Consider the following 15,389-nt stretch of genomic DNA (forward strand, 5'->3'; position numbering starts at 1 on the left):
TCCATAACGCCTGCACCATTTAACACTTCCACCAGCAATGCACAAAGGTTCCAGTTTCTCCACATCCATGCCAGCAGTTGTTAATCTGCTGAGTTCTGTTTTTGTTTTTTTTTTTTAAACAGCAGGCACCCCAGTGAATGTGAAGTGTTATCTCATTGTGGCTTTGATGCGCCTTTCCCTAATTTTTAGTCATGTTGAGCGCCTTTTCATGTGCTTATTGGCCATTTGTATGCTTTCTTCGGAGAAATGTCAATTCGAGTCCTTTGCCGGGTTTTTGATCATGGTATCTCCCATGCCAGGTAAGTAGCCTTTTGCCAGTTTTTAAATCAGGTATTTTTGTTGTTGTTGTTGTTGTTGTTGTTGTTGTTGTTATTGCCCTGGTGGTGCTGGTGGTGTGGCGGCGGCGGTTGATTTGTAGGAGCTCTTTATATGTCCAGGATTTTCATCTCTCATCAGATATATTATTTGAAATTATTTTCTTCCGTTCCATGAGTTGCCTGTTCTCTCTGTTGATCATGTCCTTTGATGAACAATCCTTTTAAATGTTGACATAGTACAAGTTACTTATTATTATTAATTTTTTTCTTTCTTGACTCCTGGGCCTTTTAAAATCAAATTACCTTAACCCTGAGGCCATAAGAGTTTCCCCCTTAACATTGAAAAGGTTTTGAATGGTTTTTAAGGTGTTGTTTTGCATTTTGAAGGCTTTGCTCCTGTAGAATGGATTTTTGTGCTTGCTGTCAGATAGAGATCCCATTGCCTTTTTCTTCCTGTGGATGGTACAAACTAATTGTACCATCCTTGCTTATTCAGCGGTGTACACTTCCCCACGGTCAGCTCCGCCAAGTTCCCGTGTGTCCCCCATTCTCCTTCTCTGGTTGGCTCCACCGGTCAGTTTACTTATCCTGCGCCCAAACGACGGCTTGTAGTAGAATGAAGATTCCAAGTCAGATCTAAGTTTGAATCCTCGGACATTAGCCTGCACTGCGATGCCTAAGGTCCTTCGGTGATTCCTCAGCGCCTCCACAAGAGGGGCTACGCTACCTGTGAGGACCCTGAGCATCTTACTTTGTTTCAGTCCCCTTTTATCCTCTCCATGCGGAGCTTCTTGCAGTGTCCTCAAGCACAGCATTGCCGTCTTGCGCCACGGGGCCTTTGGACAGGTTCAGCCGACTTCTGACTCCTCCGTCGAGTCTCGGTTTGCACTCCTTCCTTTGCCTCCCACTGTGACTTGTGCAGCCTCTCTCCTCTTACTACACCGTAATCCCATCATTCTGTGTGCTAAGGAGACCGTAGTATTTTGCCTCACTTTGACCATGCTGGAAACCCGAATAATTCTACCAAGCAGTTTCAGACTTTATCATTCAAACTGATTAGTGTTTATCCAGAAATAAAAACCACACCTCCGTAAGCTTTATTGCCCCTTGAAAGTGTCCAAACCCGTGACTCGTGCGCTTATCTTAAAAACCCTCTGGGAGAGGAGTTCGCAGAACCCCACTTTATAGTTTAGGAGACTAGGGATCAAAGAGTACGACTCGTTACCCATGTTCACAGAGCTTCACTGTAGAGGTAGGGTCGGACCTTTGGTATTTTGATCCATGGCTCTCCACAGACCCTCACCTGTCACTGTTGCGTCTTCCTTTGCTGCTCTGGAAATAAGCTGTGTCTTCAGCTGTGAATGATTGTCCCTAGCAGTGTTTGCGTCTTCCAATACTGTTGTAAATGGTTTCCGGAGTGTGAGTGTAGACGAGGAAGTCCTTTACAAAGTTGCCATTTTCCATGTACATTTCAAAACAAAGTAACCAAAGGAGGTACTGTCTTTGACGTTTTGGGGTGCACCTACAAGTTGTGAAACGATACACGCATTGGAAGGGTTTGCGCGGACCAGGCCAGATGGAAAGAAAAAAGAGAGCCACCCTCGATGGAGCAGGGTTCAGCCGTAGTTCAGCAGCGTAGTTGAACGTTGTGCGCAGCGGAATTTTCAGGAGCATTCTGATTCTCTAAGACTGGCGCGAGAGCAGGGTAAAAAAGCCCCCTCCCACAAGGGATGTGGACAGCTTATAAAAGTAATGTAAGGTAAGGGCTGTGGCAGGTCCTGACTCTACAGAACCAGCCTATCCTCCGTCCTTTCGTCCTTACGACCAGAACCTGGACCCTGTCGCAGCAAGAGGTGGGAACAGGACTTGGTTCGGCCCCTGGGCTGGCCATAGCACACGTCCCAGGTGACGCTGGTGGCATTTCTAGGAGGCCTTCATGAATTGGGCAGATGCAGCTGGCTTCTTCCTTTGCTCTTTCCCCTTTGTCCTGCCAGGAATACAGATGCAGTGCTTGTGACCTTGGAGACAGAAACCACAATGGAAGACGGAGGGGCAAGAAGAGAGAAGAACATGATTCCTTGAGCCGTAGTACCAGCCCTGAGTTGTCTGTCCTTCCTGCCTCGCAGCTGGAATAAATGAACCCCTATTTGCCTAAGCCACTGTTGGAAATGCAGTCAAATGCGGTTCATGATGATGGAGCACTACAAAGCTAAAATTGGTTTTTACCCAACTTGCCTTAGTTATGGTAGACAGTTACCGTTGTAACATTTAAAGCCAAACATGCACAATGACTCAAACGTAGGTCATTTGTTTCTCCCGTAACATTACTGCGCAAGCCAGAAGGCCCTCCTGGTGGGCTCTACCCGTGCGCTTCTACAAGGGACCCAGGCTGTTGGGAACTCTGCCACCTTTACCATGTGGCTCCCGCCCGTTGCCCCGTAGGTGGCCTCCTTTGCTCTTTGCTAAAAGGGGACAAGCGCACGGACGTGCACCAGGTACGAGGTTCCCGTGAGCTGGGCCTGGCAGGGGCACGCATCAATGCCGCTGACACGCCATTGCCGAGGTCTCAGTCACATGGTCACACCTAACATCTAGGGAAGCCGGGAATGGACACCGAGCGGGGGCCCCGGGAAGAAGAGGAGAACAAGGATTTTATGTGGACAGCTGGGAGTCCCTGCAATCTACGTCTTTCCAAAGTCCATATAAAAACTTGACTATTCTGGGCTGTGTTAAAGAGGAGCTCACAGAAACGCTCCGGACCAGAGGAAAACAAAAAACAAAAAAACAAAACCCATAAACTGTAAACGCACCACGAAATCGAATGATGCTTTGCCCCTTAATGAACTCTGAGACACCGAGCTAACTTCTTCGCTTCTCTAAATCTCAGTGACTTTGTTACTATCTTAGAGGCATAATGATTTGGATGAGATTAAGTGAAATAATGCATAAGATCTCTTATAGGCACTCAGTGATGTAGAGCCAAGTGCTCAAATATTAGTAATAGCGCGATTGCATCATTGTTTATAGCCCCAATCATATATTATAATTATGATCGTGTTATAATAATTCTGTGTGGCCAGTATTATGACCACTTTTTGAGCCACTGGTATGCAATTTCCTGACTATCAAACATGGAATGAGAACTGACGCCTACAGTATATTTCAAAGCATAAAGAATGACTACTTTAGTCATTAGGATCCACTCTAACATTTTATTGATAAATGTGTATTTTGGACGGAGACTATAACATTTATTCCAAAAGAAGAATTACTTAGATTATGTCAGACATCACAGGGCATTCTCAATCTTTAAGGCAATGTTTCTCCAGGGAAAGTCAAAGAAGGCGGCAGGCGTTTGAACAAAAGAAAAACACTGCGTGAAGTCTGTTTGAGCACTCTCTCCTCTTTTTCTTTCCACCCCCTCCATCTTCCTTGGGCTTTCATAACTACGTGTTCTCCTGCTATCCTCTTTTATTCTGAAAACTTCCCATTGCCATTGCTAGCTCTTTCTCCTCAAAGGAGCCCTCGCAGGATGGCGTTCCTCAGGACTCGGTCTCACTCGGTTCCTCACCTCCATTTATATACCCTTTTCCTAAGCATTCCCATGTAGGCCTATGGTTTCAATTACCGTTTACGTCAGAGTTTCTCAAAGTGCAGTGCGTGGGACCACCTACATCAGACTCACGGAGGGGAAAGGGGAGGGTTAAAATCCAGGTTCCTTGGCTCTATCCCAGGCCTATCCAATCGACTCTGTAGGTGGGCACTGGGAATCTGCGTTTTCAATAAATCCTCCAGGTTGCTCCCGGCCCCACGGAAGCCATTCCACCGTGTGCGTCCCGGAGGGCCTGGCTGACCTTCACGGTGGCAGCTCAACATCTCCATCTGGTGGCTTCCTCACATCGTTGTTTTAGTTTTGCAAACGCAGTCCATCCACGCTGGTTCCGAAGGACATTAAACATCTGAAAAACAAGAAAGATATGGGGACAAGGGACATTAATAGAGTACCTGCTCCACGAAAAATCAAGCCTGCGTTACAACACCTTTGACTTTTCTAACGCCAACGTTAAACGTGTCTGTATCGAACTTTTAAGGGGAAATCAAATTGATGCCTTTTAATTCTCATCCAGCTACCTGAAAACGCAGGTGTCGGGTGACACCTATCTATAGAGGATTACCAGAGCACTTAAGGAACTGTCAAGGTATCCTTCCTGAAGTTAGCTAATAAAGAAGACTCCACTTTCCAAAAATAATTTGATATGGAGCACTCTTAGTTAACTGACTTTCTACGGCCAAGCCTTTGTTCTACTTATAAAATTATTGAAGAGCCCCCGTAAAATAGTTTTTATAAAACATAAAACTTAAGAAGGAAATGAAATTCATGCTTCATTCCACTACTCAGACTTCCTATACCATTTTAAAGTTGGAGGGAGGACTCTTATTTACTTTCACGCTTCCTTCCTCTCTCTCTCTCTCTCTCTCTCTCTCTTCCCCCTACATTGTTTTTTTAAATATTTCTTCTTCTTCCCCTTCTTCCCCCTTCTTCTCTTCCTTCCTCTTCTTCTTCCCCTCTTCTTCCTCCTCCTCCTCCTTCTCCTTCTCCTCCTCCTTCTCCTTCTCCTTCTCCTCCTCCTCCTCCTTCTCCTTCTCCTTCTTCTTCTTCTTCTTCTTCTTCTTCTTCTTCTTCTTCTTCTTCTTCTTCTTCTCCTTCTTCTTCTTCTTCTTTACCTGCCTGAACTTGGTGCCAGCTCTGTGGCCTTTTGTTTTCTTCTGTTTTGAATCACAAGTTTTACTTCTTTCATCTAAGATTCAGAAACAAAATTTCAATATTTTATTCGGTCTGATCACACTTTCACATCGAGCGATGTTAACGCTAAGCCAAAGGTTTATGTTTGACTTTTCATTCTCTTCCTTGTAATGCTCAGCACTTCAGTGGCTCTTGGAAGCACACCAGTGAATTGGGTGAGGGATGATGGATGATGACCATTGAATGGGGGTAAGAATAGTCTCTTCAACAAGCCGCCTCTGAGGCAACTGTATCCACATGCAAACAAACAAAGATGGACATTTACGGTATGCCATACACAAAAAAAGCCACTCATTCAAAACGGACCCAAAGCTCTAAATATAAGATCTGACAGTATAAAAACTCTTTGAAGAAAACGTATGAGTAACCCTTCATGGCCTTGGATTTGGCAATGATTTCTCAACTATCAGACCCAAAGCAGAAGCAACAGAGTGAAAAATAGGTAATGAACATCTTTTCACATTAAAAGACTCTATCAAGAGAGAAAAAAAGGATATCCTACAGAATGGGAGAGAAACATTGGCGAATCACACACCTAGTGAGGGTCTAATACCCAGAAGATATAAGAGCCCAGGATGACAACAAACAAATGACAATAAGACCAACAATACAAATCGGTAGATGACCTGAGCGAACATTTTCCAAAGAAGATACACAAATGGCCAACAACCACATGACGCTATGCTCAACATCGCTAGTCCTTGGGAAAGGCAAATCAAAACAACGATAATAGCTGTGGCACCCACTATGATGTCTAAAGCTTAGAAAAAAAGGAAAAGAACAAGCATTGTGGCGAAAACGGAGTAGACGGAAGCTTCATATATTGCTGGCGGTACTTTTAAATGATACAGTGGCTGTTGAAAGTGGTTTGGCGTTTCCTCAAAAGCTTAAACATATAGTAAGTACATGATTCAGTTGATTCCACTCCTAGGGATACACTCCCACCCCCCCCAAATAAAAGCAAGCATTAAAAAAACACACACAAGTAGCAAGATTCCAAACAGCCAACGGTAGAAACAACCCAAGTGCCCATGGACTGATGAAGGGATAAACATAACGCGGACCACCCATGCAATGGGATATTATACAGCCGTAGGAAAGAGTGCTATAATGCGGATGAACTTTGAAGTCATTATTCTAAAAGAAAGAAGCCCGACACCAAAGGTCACATAGTGTATGAGTCAACGTACATCAAGTGTCCAGAAGAAGCCAATCCATAAAGGCAGAAAGTAGTTTAGTGGTTGCTGGAGATTCAGGGCAGGAGGAATGAGGAGCGGCGGATTATTTTACTGGGTAAAAGATTTCTTTCAGGACTTGGCAAAGTGTTTTGTAAGAAGACAGACTTGATGGTTTCACAATACTGTGAATTTACTCAATGCCACTGAGTGGAATACTCAACAACGATGAATTTTACAATGCGTCAGTTTCGATTTAAAGCCATTTTAGCTATAAAAATACACTTTGCAGTCCACTGTAATAAAATAGGCAGGTATTTTGGGGGGGAAGTAAGCTATTGATTTCAATACATCAATTTAAAATAATATGAAGCCCATTGTTGCTTGCATGCACATATGCTTCATGAAAAATATCACTGCATTGTTTTTAAATATTTTATTCCTTTTATCGATTCCAGAGAGAGGGGAAGGTACGGAGGAAGAGAGGGAGAGAAACATCGATGTGAGAGAGAAACATCAAGCGGTTCCGTCTTGCACGTGTCCCGACCGGGGACCAACCGCGCGTGTGTCTTGACCGGGAACCGAACCCGTGACTTTTCAGTCTGTGGGCCGATGCCCAGCCAACTCAGCCACACCGGCCAGGTCAGAATCAAGCCATTTGCTTTGTTGTGGTTTTGTGTTTTTTTTTTTAATAAAATAAGTATTGAAAGTGTGGTTTTGATTACAAAATGGGCAAAGGATCTGAACGCAGGCGCTTCTCCAAAGAGGGCATAGAGACGGCCAGAAGACACATGGAAAGACGCTCAACTCACTCATCATCAGAGATACGCAAATTCAAACCACAATGGGATATCGCCTCGCACCTGTCAGAACGGCTATCATCAACAGATCAACAAACAACAAGTGTTGGGAAGAATGTGGGGAAATGGGAACCCTCGTGCACTGCTGGTGGGAATGCAGGGTGGCGGAGCCACTGTGGAAAACAGTATGGAGTTTTCTTAAAAAATGAGAAGCGAAACTGCCTTATGACCCAGCAATTGCACTTCTGGGAGTATATCCGAAGAAACGGGAAACAGCAATTCAGAAGAATATATGCAACCACTGTGTTCATTGCAGCATGACAACAGCCAAGATTTGGAAGCAGCCCAAGTGCCCATCGGTAGAGGAGTGGATAGAAACCTGTGGTACGTTTACACAAGGGAGTACGACCCGGCCATGAGAAAGAAGGAAATATTACCTTTTGCAACAGCACGGATGGACCGTGAGAGCATTATGCTGAGTGAAATAAGCCAGTCAGAGAAAGACAAATACCGCACGATCTCACTTACATGTGGAATCTAATGAACAAACCAAACCAGCAAACAAAATAGAAACAGACTCGTAGATAAAGGAACAGACTGAGAGCTGTCAGAAGGGAGGTGGGCTAGGGGGCTGAGTGAAAAAGGAGCCGGGATTAAGCAAAAAAATATAATGAAACCACCTCATAGACACAGACAACAGTATGGTGATTATCAGAGGGAGGGAAAGAGGAACGGGGGAACGTAGAAGAGGGTAAAGGGGTGGTAAATGGTGAGGGAAGGAGACTTGACTTGGGGGCTGAACACACACAATGCAATATACAGATGATGTACTCTGGAACTGTACACCTGAAACCTACACAATTTGATTGACTGACGTCACCCTATAAATTCAATTTAAAAAAATTAAAAATTGTCAAAAGTGAGGCTTTGTTTTACGTGTGTGAAAATCTCTTTAATACCTACCGAAGTAGGACAGGTCTGGATGCTCTTACCTGCTCCTTCATCCCGCTTGCTGCAAACTGTCGTGTTTTGGGAAGGGAACCAAGCAGTCCAGATTCACTGCTACGGAGTAGGGAGAGGAAGATCTCACTGGTTCCCCAACATGTTCTCAGGGAGCCCCTCCCAGGGTTCCCGGGAAGACCACTGGGCTGCGGAGGTCCAATGTTCTTTGATGATGTTTAAGCAAGCCTTTGAGAGCAGAGGCACTTCTAACCGATCTGACAAAATTGTAGAGTGGGGAGCAGAGACGTTAGGTCACAACATGAATGTCACGCAGCCGAGGAGAAGCAGAGCTGAGACTCAAACGCACGTCCGTCGTTCCGAAAACTTCTCTGATTTGAAAACGTTCACTGTGAATGCACCACACTATTTGCCCTCCACCAAAACTGGATAGGCTAGATGGTAGGCCTTGATATCGCGCCCCCTTTCCTCCACACTGACAACCCGGTGAAAGCCTACAGTTATAGAAAAGTCCGGCTTGGCCTTCTCCTACGGATCGCACATGCAGTGCGATGGCTTTGCCTTGCTCTAGAGACTGGGGTCCAGGGCAGTGCTGTGTCTGTCTGGAGCCATCAGGCCCATGAGGGCTGGTTTGGGGCATCCAGTGGGCCCCCTGTTGGTGGCTTGAAATGGGCCCTGATGGGCGAATTTACATAATGGAAACTAGAAAACCCTGGAAATCCGACCTGCACTCTCCCCTCCCAAGGGCCTGTTTCCAGCACGTCACTGCCCAGGACTGACCACAGAAGGTCACCTGGAGCTCGTTAACAGGAGGAAGAGCTGCATCACAGGGCAGCTCTGCCCGCTACTGCAAGTGACTATGAGAGAGGAAGTGTGTGCCCTCTGCCCTGACAATAAGAGCCTGTCTCTGAGCATAGTGTCCATTGGCAGTGTGGTTACCGCAGTACACACTGAGCACGGATTCCGCAAGGGAGAGGTTCATCTCAACCTCCGATCACCCTAGGTCGCGGGGGCTCTTTGGGGAGTCGGCGCTCTTCTCAGGAGCCATGTTGCCCTGGCAACCCTGTCAATACACATTTGTCCGAGGCTAGACCCAGGGTCCTTTGGTCCTGCCACAGCACCCTGGGTCCCTGATTTGCCTTCCTCTGACATCCAGGTGCTTCATCCAGTCACGGTTTCTCCTCTCTGGGTTATTTTATATTATATTTCATTTTATTTTGTTTTGTTTCGTTTTATTTTATTTTATTTTATTTTATTTTATTTTCCTACACATCCTCACCTGAGGATGTGTGGGTTTTTTTTTATTGATTTTAGAGAGAGGGGAAGGGAGAGAGAGGAACATCGAAGTGAGAGAGAAATGTGGATCGGCCTCTTCCCAAACATGGCCCAACCCGGGTCGGGCCCCCAACCCAGCTATGTGCCCTGACCGGGGATCAAACCCTCAGCAGCCTTCTGGCGTACAGGACAACATTCCAACCAACGGAGCCACACTGGGCCAGGGCTCTTCAGGCCGTTTTAAATTGACTGAGTTTTCTTGGATCTCACCTGCACAAACGTACTGTGCCTCATGTGTCCTGGCAGGTTGAAAGGAGGTCCTTAACAAGACCTGGAACCTAATTGTGTGTCTGTGTGCACGCACACGTGTGGTGTGTGTGACTGTGTGTGTGATTTGGGTGTGTGTGTCTCAAGGAAGGACAGAAGCTGCTACCCTTTTACTTCCTTTTCTCCAGCACCCATTTGTAAAACCTCCCTTGCACCCCAATGCTTATTCCATGAGAACATCAGGTATTGTCTCTATATTCATTTATTAATGTATTTATTTATTCGTTCATTCATTCATTCATTGGATTGGTTGGGGGCGTAATTGACTGAGAGCAAGATCAACACTCTGCATCTGAGGATGCATTAGTAGTTCCCGGTTTCCATAGAAAGAGAACATCAGGGAGACCGTTTTTGATGACATTCTGGTTTCCATGACAACTGGGGTAAGCCATTCTTTTCTGGCAGCAGAAACATTTAACAAGGATATTTACAGACTGGAGAGACGCAGTAACTGTAGAAACATCAAGACTAGTCGGTGTCTGCAATCAATGTGAGTTGTGTGTGTGTGTGTGTGGGTGTGTGTGTGTGTGTTGCCAGCGTATGGTCTGTAGTTGGCCATTAAGAGCTCTAATCCCTCCTGTTTTGTAAGAGAGAATGGCAGCTGCTCTTGTTGTGGGCTAAGGTGGTGGACTAACCTGTCATACCCCCATCCCCGTTTCAGTGTCCTAGGTGACATCTGTTGCACTAGGGCATGGCCACCTGACTTTTTCAAAGCAGAGATCCCCAAGTATTTCTCATTTTACACCTCTGCTTACTTACAATGATGGTCACACGAGCCCTTAAAGATGTGAGCTTATTCATTTACACCTGCTTAGAGTAGAAAGCGATTATGTGTATGATAGGAGAGAGAAGGTTTGACGTCTGCCAAGGAGACGAGTAGGTAGGATTGCAAGATCTAAAGTAACTTTGTGTAACCCAGGGGATGATGTTGTGCTCCCCCTGAGTTGCAGACCCACACAAACTAAGAAACATGCTCTCTACAAGTCAAATGTCCTGGTATCGCACCATTAATTACGGTTAGGTAAATAGAATTCAAATCAGTAAATGGCTCCTTCTTTGCTGTACGAGCATAAATGCCAGTTCCTTCTCGAAGGCTCTGTGTTTTTTTGGTTATGTGTTTGAAAGTGGATGCTGCTGGTGTTACAGTCTGTATGTGTTTATTTGTGTTTCTAGAGAAAAACACAGCATTTTGTAGTATGTACTGTTGTATTCTTCATCGAGGATGCACCTTCCGAAGAAGCAGGTTCTGGGTAAAGGTCACCCATGCCTTTCAGCTCAGTCCTATACACTGCTGTAGGGTCCTGTAACCGAGCCCTGCCAATTCCATTTTCCCTCTGCCTTCTGGTTGCCTGGGAGGCTCGACCAGTGGGGTCTCCAGAGGGCCACAGGAGGTCTGGATGTGACACAAGCGGCTGTACCTTCCTCCCCGCTCCTGCTCCTCTCAGGGCCACCGCAATAGCGGCCCCTCATATGACAGGGACAGGGGCACGTGATTTCAGTAGGGACCAGCACCATCAGACTGGTGAACGGTCTCCTACGACATCGGGGTCTCAGGTCGAGGGCGAGGGTGGCCCCTGTCAGATCCTGGCGCTGTGGCTGGAGTGCATCACTTTACCCCATCATCACCGGGAGGGGTCCTGGGTTTCACGCATCCTTCCCCTGACCTCCTTGAGAAACCACATAGAGCTGGGCCGCCCCCTGTCCTTCCGAGTCTGAGCCCAAGCTCTGAGGTCTCCTCCTCCAAGGCCATGAGCTCTCAGAACCACCATGTCTTCCCTTGGTTCTTCCCGAGCTACAGGTGCCCACTCTGCCTACCATGGCATCCTTCTTAGTGTCTCATTGCTCCCTCTCTGACTTTTTCTGGACTCCAAATCATTCTATCAAGCTCTCTCGAATTAAAATAATAAGAGGACCCTGCCTAAGTATCAGGTTGGCTTTTCTCTCTTGGCTTTTAAGGTCTTGCACTTCACTTTGGTTCCTAGGAGTGTTACTATGAAGAGCCTATGTGTGTTTGTATGTGTGCTTGCACCACTGTGTGTGTGCGTGCGTGTGTGTGTGTGTGTGTGTGTGTGTGTGTGTGAGAGAGAGAGAGCGAGAGAGAGAGAGAGAATCAGTTAAGTTTGTGGTTGGGTACATGAAATACACCCCATGAAATGATTCTTTATCTTACAAAATCACTGGTTGTTGTTCCTTTGCACATTTTGCAACCCCCTCCCCTCGCTTGGACTGTTATAATTGAATATCCCTTATGTGGTGAGGTACATACATTTTAATAATGAATATTTCCTGCCCTGGCCAGGTAGTTCAGTTGATTAGAGCGTTGTCCCAATATGCCAAGGCTGGGGGCCTGATCCCCAGTAAGGGCACATACAAGAAGCAGCCAGTGAATGCACGAATAAGCTTAACAAGAAATCTCTCTCTCCCTCTCAAAATCAGTAAAAATATCTCAACAAATAATGCATGCTGCTTTTGATCATATAAAAGACACCTCAAAATATTTCAAGCATTTCATATATGTTCTGATTGCTTTCTATACAATCGTATGTTGCCGTTTTGCTACACTTGCTTTCTTTTTGTTCACTTACATGCAATACTTCATTTCCTATCCCCTTAGAGCCGCTATAAGGTAAGATTTGGGTACATATGTACATGTAAATGTGTCCTCCCTGTAATACTTTACAACACGATTCAAAAAATAGCGTCTACCTTCACCACCCACTTCCATCCTTGTTCCTCTTCTCTTTCCGGTGGAACCATCTCGTGACATTTCTATTGACCATTCTAGACTTTTTTTTTTTTTGGCACTTGCCTGTCTTTCATATCTTGAGATAAAGTGGACAGCATCGTTCCCCACATGAAGGTGCATTTTATGTAAAGCATATAGTTTACACTTAATTGGCCTGTGCTCAGAGTTCTGTCTGATTTCTTCCAATGTCAGTACATGAGGGTCTACATCGGTCTTTGCGCTGAATACATAACATACCCTTGTTGGCTTAGGCGATAGACTTGGTAGTCCTTCTCCGTGGCTTGCAAGCACCTGGCATATGTCCAACGCTGCTGCGATGAGCTACAATGCGATGACTTATCCCGTGAACAAGGGCACCTTTTTCTCCTTGTGCACAACACAGCGAAATCGCTAGGTTCTGAACTATACACCTCGTTCAGCCTCCTGATGTTAGTAATAATGGAGGTCTCAGCTGCAAAAAAGTGGAGGCTGCGCCTGGCTTCTTAACCCTAACGCCGTGTGTGAATCCATTCGTGTTATAGAAGCTATCGAAGGTCTCCCCGTGGCAGGCAATAGGGACCGGAGGGTTGCCAGAGCATCTCTGAAATTAGGTTGGTCTACTGGACGGGAGGAGCCACCAGTGTTTGCCAAAGGAATGGGAGAGAATTCGCTCTCGTCTTACGATAAGGCGGTGATGGGAAACTTTGATCTCCGTGTAGCTCTTTGCTCCCAGTGCTCATGCTTCTCCTTCTCTGCGTTCAGATGGCTCTAAGAGGCGAGTTCCTGCTTGTTTGTTAAGGAGGAATTGGGAGGCAGAGCTTGGTCATTGGTTGGTGTATGTATCTTTAGAGTGAGAGCGTGTTACTTGCAGGTGAGGAAGGAATCCACTGTTTTTTATTCCTTTGAGAAAACTGAGGGCAGTTCACGTTTTTCTCAGGTTGCAATATTTGTCATTTAAAGAGTATGTGTAAGAACAACCCAGACCTCCAGGTAGGCGTGCCATCTATGCATCTATGCAGCTAGAGGACAGCATAGGAACAAATGTTCCAAGATAGCAAATCTCACTCAATCATTCTACAAACAGAATTAAAGCCCAACGAAATCTTTACTACTATTATTATTATTATTGATGCTTACTATTATTTCCTACAGCCAACTGTGGATCTTTATTGATCTCAGAATAAAATTTCAATTAAAAGAATATATAAAACAGTGGTTAAAGAATTCAAACAATGCAATTCAGACAGTCCATGGAAGTTTAATTTGTCTTTTCAGACTCTTCACCATTTTTTCTGCTTGTCCACGTTTAAATTTCTTATGACAATATCTGCACTGTGAGTGCATGCCACGCTTCAAAAAAACCTACGTGTGAAAGTTTATGCTTAATTCATCTGGCAATGGAGAGGTGCAAAAGTAGGCAAGAACGTAATTTCTCCATAACAGAAAGTTTACAAAGTGTGCCTCTAGAGTAACAAAGGGAACTGCCCACTCATGCTCTTATGGGAATACATGTTTGGGGGAGAGTTAAAAATCACAAAACCTACAGTTTCAAAGAAGCTCCACGAAAGAGCTAGTAATTGTAAGGAGGGGGAGTTGGGGTGAAGGTGACAGAACGTCTCTGCCTGGGGCGGGGGTGATGCCGGGGGGCTCTCTCAGACAAAGTGTTCTTCTCATTTGGAGGCGACACCTTCGGAGCGTTGTTTTCTTTCCTTTTTTTTCTTCAGAAGTAATTACAGCCCTCGCTGGGAAAAGGAGCGAAAGAACAGAGCTCCCAAATAATTCTTCCAAAAATCGTGGTTGTTGAGTGGGGAAGTGAAAGTTCTATGCCATCAACTTTGCTGTATGCTCAAGCAAAGAGCAGATGGAATGGAACAAAAGTTATACCAGGACCAGAAAAAGCAAAGCTAGTCCATTTGAGAACTGTATTTCCCGATGGCCTGAAATTGACTATGAAGTTAGAGGTTGTGGAGTTGCTATTTATCTTGCCCCCTGCTGTTTTCTTCTGCGTATTCTCTCTCTTTGGGCATGTTTGATTTGATTGCAAACTAAGACATTGGAAGCATTTTCACATGCAAGCCCTCCGGGAATTGGGGGTTACTTTAAATGCGAGTTTGGTGTTGTTCAATGTTCTGGTTTTAACACATTGGGCCTGGTGTGCAAAAGAGGATTGATATTTACGTACGATTCTACCTGTCTATCTATCTAGCTATCATCTGTCTATCTATCTATGTATCTATGTATCTATCTATCAGCTATCATGGATCTATCCACTTATCGTACACATCTTTAGAGAGAGAGCAGAGAGTTGTACTCCTGTTAGTACAAAATATGAAAAGAAAACCATATGCAACTTTATGCACCAACCCTTAATGGGAGATATTTGGACCCTGGACCAAAGCATATGATGGGAGAGCCATTCATTGTTTTCATTCAACACCCTTCCCTCGTGATTGTCTCGCTTAAGGATGTGTTGTTTTAGTGACTGGAACAAGAACTGAGGCTGATATTTTGGTTGTCTCTTGAAAGTGGTCCACTAAAGTGTTTGATACTTGAAAAGAGGTACACCGATGGGAATGTGAGAGACTATTCAGAGTGTTTGCACAATTACAGAAAGCCTCTTTTCTACGTTATGGAATATAGGTATGAACAGAATAAGAAGTCTAAAGTCCGTGCAGTGCATATTTTCCGTAAGCCTTCCTAGGTGTTGGGTCAGACTACCGACGCTCAGTATTTTTCCTAGCTTCTAATTGGAAACCTCCGTTTAGATCGTCCCTGTGTGTTTTTAAAATAAGGAACTCAAAGGAGCTGAGAATAACCTCTACACTAGAAGCGGAAATATGTGCATGTGTGCGTGGAGGCAGAGAGCATGGCTTGCATGCACCAACATCGGGCACCTGCGTCTCTCATGTCACTCTCGGTGCTTGTGTGTGCGCGCGCACGGGCCTTGGGAGGTCAGTTGTTCTCTGGTTGGAGCTGAGGAGACTCGGACACTCCTGTTTTGTGTGA

The sequence above is a fragment of the Pteronotus mesoamericanus genome, unplaced genomic scaffold (assembly GCF_021234165.1).
Source record: "Pteronotus mesoamericanus isolate MK-2021 breed Mesoamerican mustached bat unplaced genomic scaffold, CSHL_Meso_final contig_66, whole genome shotgun sequence".
NCBI classification, from domain to species: Eukaryota; Metazoa; Chordata; class Mammalia; order Chiroptera; family Mormoopidae; genus Pteronotus; species Pteronotus mesoamericanus.